Below are 20,302 nucleotides of genomic sequence, written 5' to 3'. Positions count from 1 at the left end.
TCTCCACTGCCCTGAATTTATCAGCTCTTTAGGACAGGGAGACATGACCAGGCATGAGCCACAGGCCACCGCGCCTGTCCTGAGTTACTCCCACCCAGTGACACAGACCGGGATGACACTGCCCGGCCTTGTGGCCTCTGGTGTGGCTCGGTGGGCAGGAACCACCCTCCCTCAGGAGATGGCAGCGCCCAGACTTTTCTCCTCAGACTCTTGGCCAGACACCTGCTGTGATCCTTCCCATGGCCCCACCTTAGCGACACCTGTTTCCGTGGCTTCCTTCGGCCCACCAGCCCAGCCTCACCCCTACTTCCAACTCCAGTCCAGTGACTTCACCCCTAACCCTCAGAACAGAGGCAAAGCCCCCAGCAGGCCAACGCGACCCCTGATCTACCCATGCTGCCGCCCTGGGCCGCCTCTCTCCTGACTCCCCAGCCAGCTCCCTTTCTCTAGCTCTGCCACTTACGTGCCGGAGTCCCAGACAGCTCACGTCCTCTCTCTCAACCTCAGTTTCCTCCTCTGTAGTAAGGGTCATAAGATCACTGCCCTCCCAAGGTTGTTTTGAGAATCAAAGGAAATAATATCGGCAAGGGAATTTGCAAAGGCAGCGAAATGCTGCTCATGCAAGTGAACAAATGAACGAGGGAATCGCCGAAGGGAAGAATGAACGAACGAATGAACCTAGTAGACCTGTAGGGGATAGACAGAGAGCCACATGTAAACTTGAGGGACCGGGGTTCTAGTCCCGGCCTAGAGCCGCCTGACAGGTCACCGTGGGCAAGGCACTTTGCCTCACAGGCCTCAGTTGCCCTGTCCAGCGAGCAAGTTATCTCCGGATTCCTGCAGAGGTTGTTTCCAGCTTTGCAAGGTAAGCAGCGGTTCAGGGTGTGAGCCCAGCAAGCGTGCCTCTGCAGGTGCATGGTCCACCTGAAGCACAGTCTACATCCGCTATCGTCCAGGCCTGGGCAGCGTACCCAGGAGGATGGGCAGGAAACAGCAATCTCTCTTATGCAGCAGGGTGGGCATGGCATTTAACCGTGCAGGTAAAAATACCGACCGGGCCATTTCCCAGACGGCTGACGATCTTAAGCAAGTGACGTGAGTGATGAACCTTTGCTTTCCTCATCGGTAAAATGGGGTGAACTTTACCATTCTCCCTGGTATGCTGGCAGAACTGAAGGAGAGGGCTGATTGTTACCGCTCGCTGGTTCTTGCTGCATACACGTGTCAAACTCTCAACAAAGGTAGTATTCTCATTTTTTGCCTTTTTTAAATGTTTATTTACTCTGAGAGAGAGAGAATATCCCAAGCATGCTCTGTGCTGTCAGTGCAGAGCCCAATGCGGGGCTTGAACTCACGAACCACGAGATCATTGACCTGAGCTGAAATCAAGAGTCAGATGCTTAACCGACTGAGCCACCCAGGCGCCCCTCTTTTTCGCATTTTTAATTATTGCTGACTTGTTACAAATAGCCTTCACATTGAACGAAAGGATCTGCAGACCGAAAGAACATCAAGCGAAGCCACAGGATTTGGGGGTGCTCTGTTCTTCAGGCCCTTCTCGACCACATCTGCGGCGGCCAAACCTGAAGGGCCCAGAGGGAGAGCAGAGGTGAGACAGGCCAGGCCTCAGGGTGGTGGTGGCCCTGGTCACCTCCTGCTCCTTCTCAGCCCTGCCCTGGAGGCCAGGAGGGAGACCCCCAACCCCCTCCCCACCACATCCCTAACCCCTTCATGATCTTAATGAACCCACTCACGATCTTAATGAACAGACACAGAGACTGTGCAGGCAGAGGTGTGTGTGAGTGAGTGCACAGCACCGCGGATGACAGTGCTGACCAGGAAATGGGAACCTGAGTCTGATCCCTGGTGCCGTTCCCCTCAACTCCGCAACCTGCGCCAATGACCCACCCCTCTGTACTTCAGTTTCCTTCTCTGTAAAAGGAGGACGGTGTCGAGAAGACGACGTTACATCACGCAGGGATCCTGATTAGCAATGCCTGCTTCTGGTTCACAGTCCACGCTCCATGGATCCCAACAGCTGTGTTGTGTAGACGGCAGTGTATTTCCCTTTAGGCTGCCGTGCTGGGGGGACAACGTGGCACGATCAGGAAGGGAATGTTGGCCCTTGAAGTAGGGCTCCTTGGCCTTCCGAAGCAGGAGGCAGTACAACAACGTCTAAAAGGGGTTCCGGCCGGGGTTCTCCCCACTGGCTGCACATTCAGATGTCCTGAGGAGGTCTGAAAAATCCAGTGCAGGGCCATTTCCCAGACCAACTGCTTCAGACTCACTGGGGCATGGCAACCTGGCGGGAGGCTTATTTAAAGCTCTCCGGGTGCTTCTAGTGTGGAGCCAGGGTTGAGAACCAGGGGCTTCCATCAAAAGCACAATCTCCCGGGTCAGTCCAGCCTGGGCTGAAGTCCCAGCTCTGTTACTTGTAAGTGCATCCCTGCGTGAGGTACACAACTCACTCGGTCTTGGTGTTTTCATTTGCAAAAAGCAAGCAGTAATACTATATCCTCACGAGGATGATAAGGATACAGAGACTCTCTGAGAAGGCAGGTAAAAGCACAGAGGCCCAGCACTTATTAAGTCCTCCATAAATGACCGCTGTTATCATAGATGTCCTTCCTTCCAATAAATTTACAGTCACAGTATAACATTAGGTAAAGGCAAATTCATCTACAGACATTCAGGACCAGAACATTTACTTATGCACTGCTTTCTTTTTATTTGCTTGTTGGTGTTTGTTAAACCCCACCTTGTTTTAGGAAAAACGAAGACTTCCAGGTGTATCTGCATTACAAATATTGTTAAGTTATTCAAAGGAGCACCTCTCACCAGACATGAATGCTTTACATGGCTTGGTTCTTCAGTGCTGTGTTTCTAGGAGGGTACCTCTGTGAGGCCCTCCGTGGAGCTCCGTGCAAATGAAATCACGCACGACAGACACCTTTGGCGGCTAGCTGTTGCTTTCCACATTCTCAGAAGGGCCCTTGACCCCACTGGCTGTTTGCCCGGTCGTGGAAGCAGCTGATTTTGGACTCTGCCAATCTGCCCTGGTTACAGAGGGAACTACAGCTCAAAATCCACAGAGTAAGGAAGGAAGGAAGGAGGGAAGGAAGGAAGGAAGGAAGGAAGGAAGGAAGGAGGGAAGGGAGGGAGGAAGGAAGGAAAGAAGGAAGGAAGGAAGATGGGAGAATGTTCCAGAAAGGCCAGCGGGTGGAGGAGAACTCAGGAGAACTGGATTCGAGGCTCACCACTCATGGAGCTTACTGGCTGTGAGCCTTGGTCCTCCACTTTATAAGATGGGGGTGGCCAGTGCTGTCTGCCAATGCACCTATTTCTCACGTGGTTTCAGAGGCTGTGCGAGGGTACTGTGTGCGTTTCCTGTGGCTACTGTAACGAATAACCACAAACCTGGGGCAGGCGTGGTAGTGCCGAAAACAACAACTATCATTCTCTTCGTTTTGAAATCAAGGTGTTAGCAGGGCCACGCTCTCTCAGAAGGTTCTAGAAGAGAACACTTCAAGCCTCTGGTGGTTGTGGCATCCCTTGGCTTATGTCGGCACCACTGCAATCTCTACCTATAGTTACTGTCTCCTCTCCTGTCTTCTCTGTGGGTCTCTTGTAGGGACACCTGTCATTGAATTGAGGGCCCACAAAAATAACCCAGGATGATCCCCTCATCTCAAAATCCTTTACTTCATTACATCTGCAAAGACCCTTTTTCCAAATGAGGTCATATTCACAGGTTCCAGGGATTAGGATGTGGGCATATCATTTGGGATGGGCTGCCATTTAGCCCCTTGTCAACCATCTGAGAGTATTTTGAACTACAACTTATTGCTGGAGGGATAACAGATTTCACAGTGCCCGCCAACCTGATGGGCTGGTGACGGCAGCCAGGAGAATGAGAGAAAGCCATCCCTGATCACCTACTGTGTGTCAGGCAATGCACTGACTGCTTTCCACGATCTCTCTCCTTTCATCCCCACGGCAATGAAGCCAAGTACTCTGGTCCCCCTTCCTCAGATGGGGAACCTGAGGTTCAGAGGGCTGAAGTACTTGGCCCAGGTCACTCACAGCATAAGGGGTAGAACTGAACGGGGATTTCAGCCGAGGCGGATTCTGAGTCGCCCAACAATGACAATCTGCATCCAGCAAGCATGCAGGCCGGAAACACTGGCTCCTTCTTCCCATGGTCCTCATCAAGTTGGCATTGCCCTACTGATATCAACTGCAGGGTCCTCAAGTCTACATCCGCCCCCCCCCCATCCCTGCGCAATGTCCCAGTTCAGGCCTTTAGCACCTTGTTCCTGGACCACAGCCCAAGTACCCATGACTGCTCTTCTGGAGTTCTGGCATTTCCCCCAGCTTCCTGCTCATTAAACCCACCCACCTCTCAGCAGCTAACGTGAATTTAGGAAAACTGAATTCCAGCCACATCATTTCCCTACTTGTGATCCTTCAGGACTCACGGGTCCAAGTTCACGCTCCTTAATTGTATGTTCAGCACAGGCCTCTGTCATCTGGCCGCTTCTTTTTTGGCCTCACCTCATTCCCCTTCCTCAGTCATATACCAAGTTGCCCTAGCACTGATCTGGCTGTAGCTCCCCACCTACAACGTGCTGTTTGCACCTCAGGGCCACTGCATAAGTAGCGCTCCCTGCCTGGAACACCATCCCCCTCTTCCAGCCCCTCTGTTCTGCTTTCTAGCCTGCATACTCTTTGAGGGCAAGGGACTGCGTCTGTCTTGTTCGCTGTTCTATCCCTAGTCTCAGCATAAAGCCTGGCTCATAGCAGCAGATCAACGAACACTTCTGAATAATAAACGGACAATTTGAAGAAGGCAGTAACAGTATTATACTGCAATTTTCCATCTCCCCCACCAGCTTGTGAGCTCATCCAGGATGGAGGGGCCCAATTAAGGTTACAGACCCAGGACCCCAAGATGCTCCATGACATGCCTGGTTAGGTTTACCCCCTGTTTCCTGTCCTTAAGAAAATGTTTTAATTAATTGCTAATATTTCAGTATCGGGTGGTCTCAAAAAAAAAATTCAAATTCAGGTTTCTCTGAACAAATATGATCTGGCCACACTGGACTGGGTCCCCGCATGACAAAGATGGGCCGGGGTTGGGTAGCAGGTGCCCCTTCAGGCAGGACCCGGGCTGTCCAGTCCCCACAGGCCCACCCAGCCCACTTGATGCATCTTTGTCACCTGCCTGGCCCCTCTGGCATTTGAATTTTCTGGTCTCAGGATGTGTCATATTCATCTGAGAAACTCTCCTTTCACCTGTGTGCTTATTGGGTCTCTGATGCATGGCATGCCTTACCCGCAAGGCCAAATAAGCCAAACACTTCAGTTGAATGAAACCTGCTTTTCTTTTCTTTCTTTATTATTATTTTTTTTTGTTCAATGTTTATTTATTTTTGAGAGAGAGAAAGAGAGAGCACAAGCGGGGGAGGAGCAGAGAGAGAGGGAGACGCAGAATCCGAAACAGGCTCCAGGCTCTGAGCTGTCAGCACAGAGCCCGACGCGGGGCTCGAACTCACGGACCGCGAGATCATGACCTGAGCCGAAGCCGGATGCTCAACCGACTAAGCCACCCAGGCGCCCCTGAAACCTGCTTTTCTTAGCCAAGAGAGAAACCAGATCAGTTCCAAGAGTCCAAGTGCCCATGAGATTTTTAAAAGCATGGCTTGTCCACAGTCCGTGCACGCTTCCTCATAACCGGGCCGCAGGGCTGGATCCCCTCGGGCAGTGCTTCTCCAGTTTGAACGTGTGCAGGAATCCCCTGGGATGGTGAGGGGAAGGGGTGGGTTAACATGCAGATTCAGATGACAGGGTCCAGGCGGTGCCTGAACTCTGCATTCTAACAAGCTCCCAGGGGAAGACGATGCTGCCAGTCCCTGCACTCTTTCCACAGCAGCCTCAGCAGCACCCCCACAATAGGCAAGCGAGGCCCTGATGCCCGGCTACCTGGAAATACATCTCCCAGGTCATTCAGGTGCTCTTGGGAGCACCACTTGCCGAGTCACCACCTCCCAGAATGTCTATTTCATTTCGGTCCAGGAAAGGAAAATATGGCAGGCAAGGGATACACAGGAGGTGAGGTGGGGAGTGGCAGGGCTTAGACATCTATGCCTTTGCAGCTGTCTTCCCCACTCCCCAAGGCTGACCCCCTTACGTCCCAGAGTGGGTTAGCTCATGGGGTCTCAGGCTGGGAGCCCATGTGGGCTGAGGGATGCTCCCAGGGGGACCAAAAGATTGAGGCCAAGTCAACCTCATAGGCCCAGACCCCAACTTGCAAGTTTTTGTTTTGTTTTGTTTTTTGAACAGCCTTCACATTCAAGCTCCCGTTCCCAGCGTATTATTTTTCCTGTCGGCAGAAGGGAAGGCCTTTGCCCTAGCACGTCAGGGATCTCAGAGGAAGCAGAAAGAAAACTGACACACGCAGAACTGGTCCCAGGGGCTTCTCGCACTGAGCTTGTAAACAGGAAGTTGCAGGTACACTCTATGGGACACCCTGGAGTTTTCTGGTTTGTTTTGCTGCAGCCATTCAGACGTTGGACTCATTCAGATAAACTGGGGAGAGGATTATCAGAAAGTCACTGAGCCCACCCCCTACGCCGGCAATGCTTGCTGATAGCAAAGCTGCTGGGCAAAGATCTGCACCCAGGGAGGGGGCAGGCAGCTGGGTGGTGCCACAGGCTGCAGGGATGTGCCCTCTGATTACTCTACCCCCCTTTCTCAAAAATCCCCTGGTACCAACATCCCCCTCCCCCTGCCAAAAGGCAGAATTTCTAGGAGCCAACCCCTGGACGGTGGCTGCAGCTGGCATAGCTTTTCAGCAGCAGGCAAGAGAAGGAAGGGGAGATTCTGGGATGCCTGCTCTTGGCTTTCATTATTGTCCCATGTTTTCAAAGTGCCAGCTCCGGAGGGGGCTGGGGAGAGAAGGGTTTGGGGATTTGTTCGGCCTAGGTATACATAAATAGCAGCAGACAAACTGTCCTTTATCAGCTATTTCCCAGGAAACAGGGAGAAAATTCTTCTCATAAAAGAAGAGCCTCACCGTTCTGGGAGACAGCCCCCTCTTCTTCTCTCTCCCCTGTGCGGAACACTAAGTCACTGTTCCTGACACCCACCAGGAGGGACCCTGTCGGACAGAAGGCAGGGCGGGCTGGGTGAGCTGGGCAGCTGCTAAGAAGCCAGGGTCGCTGCCAGCCAGAGCACAGAAATTCTTTCCCAGGAAAGGGGAGGTTACGTACCCTGCTGGGTAAACTGGAAATTCTTAACCACACAGGGTAAGTAGAATCAAAAAGAGCAGAAAACCAGTTGTGGGCTTTACCAGGAGTTGTAAGTATGCTTAGGGGGAAAAAAATGACAAATATATTTGAAATATTTTTTCCCTGAACCAGGAAGAGGCATTTCCAATAAGTCCATCAAGTAAAGCACTCCAGTGTTCTCTCCTGTTGGTGTTTCAAGGCTGGTTTTGTTATTTCTTCACACAGATGGCCTAGAAAACACTCAATATATTTTTCTTTTCTTTCATTCCCCCCCCCTTTTTTTTTGCTTCAAAGAATTTAAGTCTCTCTCATTTGCTCATTTCTTGTTTGCTTTCTATTTTCGATTTAGATAAGACAGTGACTTTAAAAGGCCTTAAGACTATTTACAACACAGGAGAATTTGAGATTCTTTCTTCATAAAAATAATAGGTTCAAACCCCTGCAATCATTAACTAACATTTCACTGAGCACTTGCAGAGTGCCTGGATCTGTGCCAGTGACTTACAGCAGGGGCTTCTAGAAGACTCATGTGCATAGTTCTGTTTGTAATCCTGTTTTTCATCAACGTTTTTTGTTATAGAACTGTGAGTTCTTTACGTATTTTGGATATTAACCCCTTATCCGATAGATGGTTTGCAGATATTTTCTCTCATTCTGCCTTTTCATTTTGTTGCTCGCTTCTTTCGCTGTGCAGAAGCTTTTCAGTTTCATGCAGTCCCGCTTGTTGATTTTTGGCAATCTGATTTCTGGGTATTTATCCAAAGGAAGTAGAAACAGGATCTTGAAAAGATAATCTGCACTCCCAGGGTCTTTGCAGCATTTTACATAATGGCCAAGATAGGGAAGCAGCCTGAATGTCCGTTAACAGATGGATGATGGATAAAGATGTGACATGTCTCTCACGCGCACACACACATACACACACACACACACACACACACACACACACACACTGGAATACTACTCAGCCGTGAGAAAGAAGGAAATCCTGCCATTTGCAACCTGGATAGACCTTGAGGGTATTACTAATGCTAAGTGAGATAAGTTAGAGGGAGAAAGACAAATACTTATATGTGGAATCTAGAAAAACTGAACTCATAGAAACAGAGTAGAATGGTGGCTCTCAGGGGCTGGGGAAGGGTAGACTGGAGAGAAGCTTGTCAAAGCATACAAACTTGCAGTTAGAAGATGAGTAAGTTTGTTGTATGGAAACCAATTTGACAATAAATTTGATATTAAAAAAAAGATGAGTAAGTTCTGGAGATCCAATGTACAATATTGGGATTAGAGGCAATAATACTGTATTATATAAAGTCACTAAGAAACCAGAACTTAAGTATTCTCTCTACAAGAAAGAAATAATTATACGACCCGATGAAGGTGGTTAGCTAACTACTATGGTGGTAATCACACGGTAATAAATACAATAAATGTATCAAATCAACATGTGATACCCTTTAAACTTACACAACGTTATATGTCAATTATATCTCAATTAAAAAAAAAAAAGAAAAGACTGATGTGTGAACAAACCACCTGGAGAGCTGGTCAAAACAGAGCCCGATTCAGTAGCTCTGGGGCCCTGGGAGCCTGCATTCCTAACAGCAAAGTAGTAGCAAGCTTTTGAGTAGCAAAAGCTTTTACTCCCACACATTGAGTAGCAAAGCTTTTACTCCCAACCCAATCCCATCTAGTCCTCGCATAAGGTTGGCAGAATTGATTGTGGTAAAAGCAGCTAGGGGTTTTTCCCTACAAAAGGGAGGAAGACGGGCTTTAAGCAATCTTTAGTTTTAGATCAAAAAGTGCTGCTATGGAAAGGTAAGCAGATGGAGGTAAGACACCCCGGGGGCAGGGACACGGCCAGGTCTGAGACATCTTCCCTGGGCTGTGAAACATGGGGCTAAATGCTTCGGGCTTTTGAAACAGAAAATGCTTTGAAAACCACTGATATACTGTGGTTTTAAATACAGTTTTATCTTGTCATAAAGTGGACTGGAGGGATGGAGGGATGTCTGGTGTCCTCAAGCTTAGACTTGGGTCAGGTTGGACACGGTATGGCCCCATTAAAGGTAGACTGAGTCTTGCCTGACTGGAACTTCTGCTAGCATTTTGAGGATTGACTTAGTGATAATAATACTGCAACTTTTGGATTACTATTTTTTTTTTTTTTTTTTTTTTTTTTTTTTTTTTTTTACCAAATGTGGCATTACTGAATCCACCCTGGTTGGTGTTGAGAAGCGGTGCCCTGGCTTGCTGGGCCCAGTCAGCTGGAGACGGGATGCTCTCTGATTAATGTTGCCAACTCCATGGTGAAATCTAACTCTTCATGAGAATTTAGATCTACTCTGTCACTAAGTGCTTTTCACGGTGCATCTACTTAGCAAGTATCTAGCTATCAGCCATTCATCTCTTGCTAAAAGGATATCAGATGCCATTCAATATAAAAACCCATGACCCCCCCCCCCCCCCCCGCCAAAAAAAAAGACGCATGTCCATGGCTGGAAGAAAATGATGAAATCCACCGGAATCGCATTCAGGGAAAGCTGTAAGAACAGCAGGTGAGAAGTGTAGATACCCAGGGCTGCTGTTACAGAATTCCAGAGCCTACTTCCCAGGGCACAACTCCAGAATACACCATGAGGACTGCCTCCTAGAGTTGTGCTCTCCAGAGGTACTGAGGAGACTACCACCTCCCCCGCCCAGAGAATGGGGAATATTCTGGTAACAGGTGGGTTCCCTAAACTACCACCTAGCAAAAGCGGGTATCCTGGAGGCACTGTGTTTACGGAGCCCCAAGAATTTACTGATTCTGACAGTGAGGGGAGCAATATTCCTTTGCATGACAGAAGGGATGGACAGGGCAGACGGGGGAAAACTACCCAGCGGTCAAAATCTGCAAGGTTTTGCTGCGAACTATGATGGGATGGGACCGTGCCCCCAACACACAAATCGTAAAATCGATGCAGGTGAATTTTGTGAGCGAGGGCTGGATTCCGAGTCCAGGCTGAGCCTGAGTCAGCACATATGAAGAATGAATCGTCAGACATGCAGTTCATCAGTGACTCATTTATTCATTAACTACCTACTGCATGCACACAGTGAGGCGGGAGCAGGGAATAGACATGCTTGAATTTTTTGCATGTAGTGAAATACACCTAACAATATTTAGCATCTTCACCATTCTTAAGTGTACAATTTGGTGCATTACGCCCATTTATACTGTTGTGTGGCCGTCACCACCATCCATCTCTAGAACTCTTTTTATCTTGTAAAACTGAAACTCTGTAGCCATTAAACAATACCTCCCTGTTCCCCCTTCTCCCAACCCCGGGAAACCACATTCTACTTTCTGTCTCTATGAATTTGCCTACTCTACATACCTCAGTGTACTGAATGGCTGAGTGACTGAATTGGTATGCATTAGGTATGCTTTCTACACATAGGAGGATGTGAATGTGCATATGCTAAATGTCGACGTATTCACACACACGCGCGCGTGCATGCACACACTATCCATACCTCTGTATCTGTATCCATACCTGTATTTATATTTATCTGTAAAACACAAAGCAGGACATATTCACTTGTAAACGGATACAGACCAAGATTTTCTTTCTGGTTCTGTATCCACGGAAGAATCCTAGTGGCAATACTGTGTTTGAAAAAACACAGGCCTGAGCTCACATAGCTACCAGGTCCATCAGAGGCCAATTTTCTAACTGCAATAGATCACCTCTTAAAAATCTCAGTGTAAGGGCACCTACGTGGTTCAGTTGGTTAAGAGTCTCACTCTTGATTTTGGCTCAGGCCATGATCTCATGGCTCACGAGATAAAGCTCTGTGGTCGGCCTCTGCTCCGCAGTGTGGAACCTGCTTAGGATTTTCTCTCTCCCCCTCTCCCTGCCCCTCCCCTGCTCGTGTGCACGCAGGTGCATGCTCTCTCTCTTCCTCTGTCAAAAATAAATAAATATTTTTTTTAATTTTTTTTTTAACATTTATTTATTTTTGAGACAGAGAGAGACAGAGCATGAACGGGGGAGGGGCAGAGAGAGAGGGAAACACAGAACCGGAAGCAGGCTCCAGGCTCTGAGCCATCAGCCCAGAGCCCAACGCGGGGCTCGAACTCACGGACCGCGAGATCGTGACCTGAGCCGAAGTCGGATGCTCGACCGACTGAGCCACCCAGGCGCCCCAATATTTTTTAATTAAAAAAAAATCTCAGCATAAACTATGAGGAAGGAGAAAATAAGAGCCAGAGAATATCCAGCTAGAAGGCTCAAGATCTTCTAGCCCAGAGTCAACAAAAAGTATCCTACCACTCTCTTTTCTTTTACCCTGGCAGACATCACTAAATCCCAGTTGTCCAAGCCAAACATGCAGTCCCACTCCCTCTGACAATGACGAATACAAAACTGCATGTAACACAGTTCTGACCACAGAGAGTCCTGCTACAAGACTCTGGGGAAAGTTTGCTCACTCTTAAAATGAGACACATAGAAAAACCCAGTCTCTTTTTGTCTCTGACAAAAAGTTGTTGCATCTAGTGCGACGACTGGGCTGTGGCAGCCACCTTGGCACCATGAGGGAAGAGGCCTGGGGCAAAACTGATAGGCTAGGATACCGGAGTGGTGGAACAGAAGGAAACCGGGTGCGTGATAACACAGAGAACCATGGAGTTAACCAGCCCTGGAGATACCCTACCCGGATCATAGATCTTCCTTCATGTTTAAGCCATTTTGAGTTGGGGTTTCTGTTACCTGCTACCCAAAGCATCCTAACTGGTATATGAGATCATTCCCATTTCCTCCTCGGGATTAAAATGGGTGTAGTCAAAGCTGTAGGCCTTTCCCAACTCCTAGGCATCGTACTCTCACTCGCCCAGCTGTATAAAGACAGAGCAGACCCTTATGTACAGGGGCAGCCAGAAGGGCTCTACCAATACTAAAATGTATTCCTGGTGTCTGAAATACCACTCTTAGTGAGGAATTGTTCTCTTTAGATATGGAAATGGCCCCGGGATGGACTAAATCCCCTAAGTGTGGAAGAACTAATCACATCTCTTTCTTCTTCCAAGAAACTTAGTGTGTTGCTACCAGAGAAGCAGATGTCAAGACTGGAACGGATGTACAGGGGTTTTATTAAGGGAAACGCCATGGCTCAGAGAGCAGTCAGACCATAACGCAATTGAACTCCGCGTGAAAATGAGAGGGAGGGAAGGTTGGGCGGAAATGTCCTGGGCTGCTGTGCTGGTCCCCGAGGTTTGGGACTTCTGTGTCCGCAGGGCTGCCTTCGTATCCCTGCCTCTCTCAGTCATGGGGTTGGCGGGGGGAGGGGGGGGGGTGGCCAGGCCTCCGTGCAGATGCGGCCAGGGCCATTCGTCCCTTAGGCACCCTGAAAGCAGAGGACAGTAGGGGCACTGAGCGGCCTTCACAGGCAACTGGAAAAACCGGGCTCCTAAGGTGGGGGAGAGGGAGATATGGGGGTCTAGCAGGGGGCTCAGAGTTTGCATGATGGTCACATACCTGCTCTACCCAGGCACTCAGCCACCTTTTTCAGTGAAGCCCACTCAGCCCCCTCAAACTTCCCGCGGGTACCTGCTCGTTGTCTCTGATGTGGGAACTCGAGGGCACGATGGGGTGTGGGACAGGGTGGCACAAGAGAAACCTGGGCTCACAACTTCCAGGAGCCACAAGCGACCGGGTATCAGCGTCCCTCCGGATTTTACCAGGCTATGCAGTGAGGGGCAATTGGAGGCAATTTCTTCACAGGCCGGAAGAGCCCCGGCCGATCTCTGAATTACTCATTGCACTTGAAGGATAGCGGGGCTGCTGCGTCAGAGGTTCAGGACGCAGTGGCATAAGCGAGAGAGCAGTCGACTTGTCTGTGCGAATCAGTGCAGGTGCAAGGCCGGAGCTGGGTCCCAGCCCTCTTCTTGCTCTGCGCCCCACCCCAGAACATATTGTCAGCAGAACCGTATTGATGGAATAACGCCTGGGTGGCAAATGTACATGTCAGGCACTGTTCTAAATACTTTGTAGACAGTAATCCTTCAACCTATCTCCCTATGGGGTAGATAATATTATCTCAGTTTTACAGAAACCAAAGCCAAAGAGGTTTAATCACCAGCTCCACAATCTGTGTTCTTGATGGCCAGGTCAGTCAGCAATATGGAAGCAGGGAGGGTGAGGGGAGGGCAGATTACCACCCAACCCCCCACGCTTTAAGGTCATGAGACAGACACCGTTTGTCAGATGGCCACCCTTGGTTGCAACAAAGGCTGAGAACCAGTCTTTAGCTGGCAGGTGCAATGTATCCAGCAAAATTCCTACTCCTCTGCCTGGAATGGTTCCCCCAAACTTTTTGCCATGATTTATTCCATCACTATCATTGTTCAGACAGTTCTCCTTCACTACGAAGGCCTATCCACCCCCGACCCTGGATGGGTTAAATGCCCATCTCTAGGCTCTCATCAGCTTCTGGGATTCCTTCTATATCAACTTTTATCATATGTTATTATAAGATCTTGCCTGGGCCCAACAGGCCTGCAGATGTGGTTTGTTTGGCCCACACGATATTTTTTAAAACCAGAAAAAAAAAAACCTCACACGAAATTCCAAATGTATGTCTTTCCTTTAAAAATCATAAGGCATCGGGCACCTAGGTGGCTCAGACAGTTGAGCGTCCAACTTCAACTCAGGTCATGATCTCCTGGTTCGTGAGTTCAAGCCCCACATCGGGCTCACTGCCAGAAGCAAAAAGCCCAAGGGCCCGCTTTGGATCCTCCGCTCCTCCTCTGCTTGCGACTCCCCAAAATAAATAAACATGTAAAACAAATAAAAATCATAAGGCATAGCAAAACTGGGCTGTTATGCCTGCACAGTAATAATTTTTGGGGCTGAGCAGCCCCCAATGCCTGTACAGAGGACACAGCTATGCTTTATACACAGACCCCACCGTTCCCTATTGTTTCACACCGTCTGCATCATTTATGTATGTTGTTTGCCTGGCCCCTGCAGGAAGTAGTGAATGTAACCCCCTGGGCCACGGGTTTCCTGGGGGCAAGGGGGGGGCTTCATCTGGTTGTACCCTGCACTTGTCACACCTCACGTGCTCAAGTAGGTCTGTCGAGCATGTGAGTAGACCCACTGAAATACCCAGGATTAAATAGCATTGCGACACAGGCTTACATTCCACCCACACCCTTCCCAACCCTCACCCCAAAGAATCTATATTTAATTGTCTTTGCAAAATCGGAGCCTGCAAGCAACTTCACACTGGAGATTTAAACATCAGAAATGCAGCAGCTTGGCCGCCCGCGTGCTCCAGCCTATTAATAGCCGGGCTGCCTCTGGTAGTGTTTCCTGGGCAGCTGCATTGTTCTTAGTGGCAGAGAAGCAAAGGCGACCTTCTAAGTCACACCTCCCCCTCTGCCTCGCCCAGCCCTCCCTGCTGCCCTTCCTCACCTCTCTTTCTCTGCCCAGCACACCCGCGGTCTGCTCTGCAGGATGGTTATTTATTTATTTATTTATTTCGTCAGCACTAACCGGAGTGGTGGCGGGGTGGGAAATAAGAGCCCTGGCCCATGCGAAAGTGCTCTACCAGGGCCTCCGGGGAGAATCCCGTGCTGCTTGCAGCGCCAGAGGTCACCGTCACCTTGGCCTTGAGGTGGCCTGTTTACCGAAGTGAAATGAAGATATCAGTCAGATGTCAGGGAAATGCTAATGGCAGGCGCCTGGGCAGAGGGCCGGACACGGGATTGGCTGGGCCGGGCCATTCCTTCCTTCCCAATTCCGCGGCACAAAGGCCCCAGTGACTTAGCGAGTCTGATAAGAGGGCAATAGGCAAATGTCAGGTCTCTGATTGAATGCTCCTCTTGGCCTGGTTGCCGGGCCTTCGAGGCTGCCCCTCTCCCTCTTCCACAGCCTTCCCCGCGTCTATTCAACTGGAAGAAGGGTAAGTGTTTGTTCGAAACACTGGCCCGTCCTTTCCCTATCTCTGGCAGGAAAAAAAAAAAAAAAAAAGGCTGGTCCCTCGGGTCCCAAGGTCTAGAAGCACAATGAGAACTGGCATCATTATCCTCCAGCCGTAGATGGGAAAAACGGGGTGTTGACCATGGCTCGTCACTTAGGAGGATGGATGGGACTGGATTCTGTAGCAGAAAAAGACAGGAAACAAGAGGAGCCCTGTTTATCGCTGTGTGATAGATAGCTCAGCTGTACAGCCTCTCCACGCTGGGCCTCATTAAGGAGTCGCTACCTGAAACAGGACCCCAGCCTCATAAGGCCCAAGATGAAACGGGCCCATTAGGTCTGTCTCCCAGGAGAGTAGCTGCTTTGCCAATTCCTTCTACTGCTTTTCCGACGTTGGCGGCGAACACTGGAGAGGAGGCTCCCGCCCCTCCCGGAGTCAGGCTCTACCTCTAATAGATAATAGCTGGCTGTGTCTCTGCCCCGTTGTCTTCCTGCAGCCTCCCCTCTGCCCTCCCTTCAGCCGGTCCTGTTTGGGTCTGGTCCTCTTTGGGGGTCTTCTGCGAGAAGCTAGAGTTACTTTGGCTTTGTCTTTCAGAATTTTCTGCAAACTCTCCTGCTCCTCAACACTCAACCTGCCCAGACCCTTCAGGCTTCTCCCTCCAGCCCTGCCTTGCCAGGAGCCTTGCCCAGCCACTCTCAAAAGCGAGGCAACTCTCCAATCTGATGTCATTTCAGGATAAAATGGCAAGAAAATGGCAATCTCTTACACATTTCCAGAATGAAGTTGAAATTATCACCAGCTCGCGAAGGCTCTCCTTGGCGACTATGAAAGGGCAGTGTTGAAAAGGGGGTTTCATTTTTCCTGCCACAGCAGTGCCTATTGAAAGAAAAAGTCCCCCTGGTTCCTTCCAAGCCCCAGAGCAGATCTTTGGTGTCCACCGGCCACGCCAAGATCCTTTTGTTCCTGCAGGTCACTGACTTTGTGATCACGTGGCGACCTGCCGGTGGGATTCTGCGCGGCAGGAATGTATAGAGTCCCAGATACGGGGTGGCACCGGGAGAGTGGTGCTCACTGGCAACAGGGACCTGGGAGTTCTTTTTTGCTTTTTAATGTTTATTTGTTTCTGAGAGAGAGAGCGCGCGCAAGCAGGAGAGGGGAAGAGAGAGAAAGAGGGGGAGAATCGCAAGCAGGCTCCACACTGTCAGCACAGAGCCAGACGTGGGACTGGAACTCATGAACCGTGAGATCATGACCTGAGCTGAAATCGAGAGTTGAACGCTCAACCGACTGAGCCACCCAGGCGCCCCCCAGGGAGTTCTTTAAAGTCTGAAGGATGACTGAAAAGCTCTCCCGTGGTCTGGGAGGCAAGGGTGACAGATGATGTCCCTGGTCCAGTTGGAGAGCACCGCATTCTTACTTCTATTTCATGCGGAGTATAGGGCAGCCAGCTGTGGTCAGCACAACACGGACTGTGGAGAAAATCATCCACTTAAAGCTCAGGAAAAACAGCAACAGAGTGGTCTCAGATTGTTTTCCCTTCTTCAGGAAATCAAGTGACGTCTGGAAAAACTGGCCCCGTGTGTTTGGGTTTTCTAAGGATGGAGGGCTCCGCAGGACCACAGGGGCCGGGCACCGATTGGGAGTGTGAGAACTCAACACTTATCCTCAGATGCTGGCTACTTTCCATGTGTGCCTTCCGCCCACCTCCAGATCAATCTCCAGCCCTGGAAGGTTAACCTCTCTGGATTGCATCAGCCAGTCTCTCTCAACCTCTGGTTTCTGATTGGGTTTGCTCAGTGGGAGCCTTTGGAAAACAAACAAACAAACAAACAAATAGGGAGTGGGGAGAGAGAGAGGTTAGGGTATTTCTCCCCTGTTCCCACCTTCCTAAAGCACATGTCTCTAGCAGTTGTGTGTCCTTTCAGACCTGGGGACGGTGACTGCTTCAGACCCAGGAACGGTGATTGTTAGTTGTATCAGTTATCTACCGCGGTGTGATAAATCACCCGAAACCTAGTGATTTAAAACAATCCTTGTTTATTTGCAGATAATTCTACATTTCGAGATAGGCTCATCTGGACAGTTCTTCAGCTGGTCAGATGATGGCAGCTACGTGAACGATTCCCTAAGTCACAAAGAATTTAAGGAGTCTGAATGGTATACAATATCACACACACACAATCAAACGCGCATGATTTGCTCCTTTTTGTGTGGTGTAACTGATAACCACTTTGGAATTCTATGAATACGTAAGGCATTTGCATATAGCATGTATCACGCGTATCCCTGTTTGTGCTGATTTCCGTAGACGCCTAAGCATCAGGCCCCGTGGTCCGAACGCAGCCCTCAAAATCAGTCATGGAGTATATTATTTTGCTTTGCTCACATACCATCAGAGGTGCCCCACGTGGCCTTTTCGGCGTTCCAGTGGGGGTTTGCTTTGTATGCTGTGCTCAAGTCCATTCTCATTGGCTTGTTATTGCAGGACTGCTGGTGGTCATGAAAGCGGATCTTTGCACACAGGTGAGTTTCTGGGGCCTGGTTAGTAAAACATACTCCAGAGAGCACTCATAACCTCCAGCCAGCTCTCTACTGGATTGAGGCTTTCGATGTCCAGAATAAGCAAAAACCCTGGAAACATTTTCTTGAAAGAAGGGTAGCCTATTTGTTTTGTGGAAGGCATCCTTTGTCACTGGAAGACAAAACTGTTTCCTGCCCCCATGTGGAGGATCAGCAGCAGCTTTCTGACTTGCAGCCCTGCTTCTCGCCTCAAGCCCCTCCAATCCACTCTCCATCCAGAAAGCAGGGTGATGCTCTTAAAACACAAACCAGATCATCTGTCTCTTCTCTGCCTCCAAAACTACCACAAAATATTCAGCATCTCTCCCAACTTCCTTCCTATCATTGCACCTACCTCTCTGGCTTCATCTCCAGTCGTGTCTTTGTCCCTCGCCAGTCTCTGGCCACACCTGCTTTCTTGCTGCTTCACAGATGTGCCAGGATCACTCCCTGCTCAGGTGCTTTGTACTTGCTGTTCCCGCTACCTAGGATGCTGTTCCCCGAGACGTCTGCATGGCTGGCTTCTTCTCATCAGGGCTCACCGCGAAATGTCACCTCCACAGAGAAGCCCTCTAGTCTTGCTCTTTCACATCGCTTAGTTTCACTTTGATCCCAGTACTTATCACTAGGCAGTATCTTTCTGGTTATTTAGTCGTGTATTTTCCTTCCCCCCACCACCCTACCCCACCGTGAGAAGATAAGCTCCACGAGAGCAACAGCACTGTCTGGGGTCACAGACATGACCCACCAACTCTGGGTCTGTCTCCAGGCGGCTCCCAGTCCAGAGCTCCAGCCACAGCACCAGCCTGCTTCTTGAACAAGTGCTGGCATTTTCTCAGCAGCTTTGGAAATCGGATCTCATTCCCAAACCCCATGACTCAGCCAGCAGCAAGAGAGAAGGCTGAGTTGGGCACACAAGGGTACCCTCAGTCTTCAGAGAGATAGCAGCCCTCCAAGGAACGGAGCCACGGGGGGGAGGCTGAGGATCAAGCCCGGGGGCTGACCTGCTCCCCGGCAGCTGACCCTCTCCTGGACCGTGCCAACCCTCAGCATTTCACAAAGTGGGCAATCTCCCAGCCTTTTGAATGCCGGTGTCGCCTAGCTACGGAATTACCACGCAGATAGGGCTCGGGGGATGAAATTAGATTTCCCTTTGCAGAACAAAGACAAACACACTCTTCTAGCCCATCCTGGGAGAGCTGCATCAGGAGGGCCTGCTTCCGGGCCAGGCATTCAAAACCCATGGGCTGTGTTGCTTGCTTCAGCAGTTCCTGGCAAAGGGCAACAGAGTTCTCCAGCTTTGAAATCTAATTGCCTGCCATGGCTGCGAATCCCATCTCCAAAGGAAAAAAAAAATTTTTTTTAGATGGTAGAGGGGGGCGGAAGGGGGGGGACTGTTCTCACAGAACCAGCCGAGATGAGCCCATTTAAGCTTTGGCATTATACCTTTTGGGAAGGCCAATTTTTAAAACATTAGTCTGAGAAGCTCCTGTTTAAAAGAGAAAGATCCATAAATGCAGCTTCTGTCAGTAATGAGAAAATGGAAATCACAAGCAAGACCAGAGAACTCATTCCACCAGAATCTTAATGATCTCCAGAATAACTGTGCTGGTCTCTCAAATCAAGGAGTGGACAATGACAGCTCCGGATTTTCATATGAGGGTCAGATGGGTTCATGTTTTTTTAATTGGGCTCATTTCTAAACCATGCGCTTGTCATGATGCCTTAATCTCTTCCCTGTCCCCCAGCAAAACTGCTTTCGCTCTCCTTGTCTCCCTCAAACAAATGCAGCTTCTCAAAGAGGGAAATGAGCTTCCCTCTCTCGCAGACAGATTTCTTATCATATGACTGCTCTGCTGTGGGTGAACCTGCGTTTCTCTTGCATAAGAGAGCAATTTCCTGAAGGAAAAAAAGGGGAAAAATCAAACTGCTTGCTGCTTCTTGTTTTCCACGTACATGTCTTTAGCCTCGGCTCCCAAAGATAATGGGAAAGAAATGGCTTGATTTCAGGAGGATGAGTACCAGTCTTTCAGACGGCAGGGGGATGTCTTCCTGCACTGGTTTTATTTGGTGGGACTCGGAAGAAGAAACAAACTTGTAGACCATTTTAAGGGTTCTTCACGCAATGTGATACCTTCTGGTAAAAATCTCATAGCGGGTTAGAGTTTAACAACGATTAACAAATTAGAAGAGTCACCATATGGCTGAGTATAAATTACAGCCTTCATTTAGGATGCCTAAACCAAGGGATGAGGTCCTGCAAGTAATAAAAATAATAACGAGCCTTGGGATTAAAAAAAAGGGAAAGTATAATTTCTCAAGCGTGCTCAGAGGTGTGAAAGGTGACAGCAGCCATCAGTTAAATAAAGGAGTGCCAGCTCTTTGACAGACACTGGCCATGCCACGCAGTGTCAGGAGGCGCCTCAGATCTGTCTCGGCCATTTCACCTCCCTTCTAGGTTCTGGTCACCAGCTTTGTGCCAC

The 20,302-nt window shown here is 49.5% G+C and overlaps 1 long non-coding RNA gene across 18 annotated transcripts in view; it reads right to left on the bottom strand.

Annotated features, from left to right (window-relative positions):
• The window catches only part of LOC131508526 (uncharacterized), a 384,833-nt gene that overhangs the window by 60,636 nt on the left and 303,895 nt on the right, over positions 1 to 20,302 (bottom strand). For 15 of the 18 annotated variants that reach the window (XR_009260054.1, XR_009260048.1, XR_009260056.1 and 12 more), the window contains 2 exons: positions 16,027 to 16,136; positions 14,834 to 15,438 (listed from right to left, as the gene is read on the bottom strand). This is a non-coding gene — a long non-coding RNA (uncharacterized LOC131508526). Of the gene's footprint in view, positions 1 to 12,407; positions 12,681 to 13,236; positions 14,083 to 14,833; positions 15,439 to 16,026; positions 16,137 to 20,302 lie in introns of those variants that run through there. The other 3 variants (XR_009260045.1, XR_009260043.1, XR_009260049.1) reach the window with 3 other exon arrangements.

Source organism: Neofelis nebulosa, chromosome 1 (assembly GCF_028018385.1).
Source record: "Neofelis nebulosa isolate mNeoNeb1 chromosome 1, mNeoNeb1.pri, whole genome shotgun sequence".
Taxonomy (NCBI): domain Eukaryota; kingdom Metazoa; phylum Chordata; class Mammalia; order Carnivora; family Felidae; genus Neofelis; species Neofelis nebulosa.
This window is presented reverse-complemented; position numbering and strand designations above follow the sequence as displayed.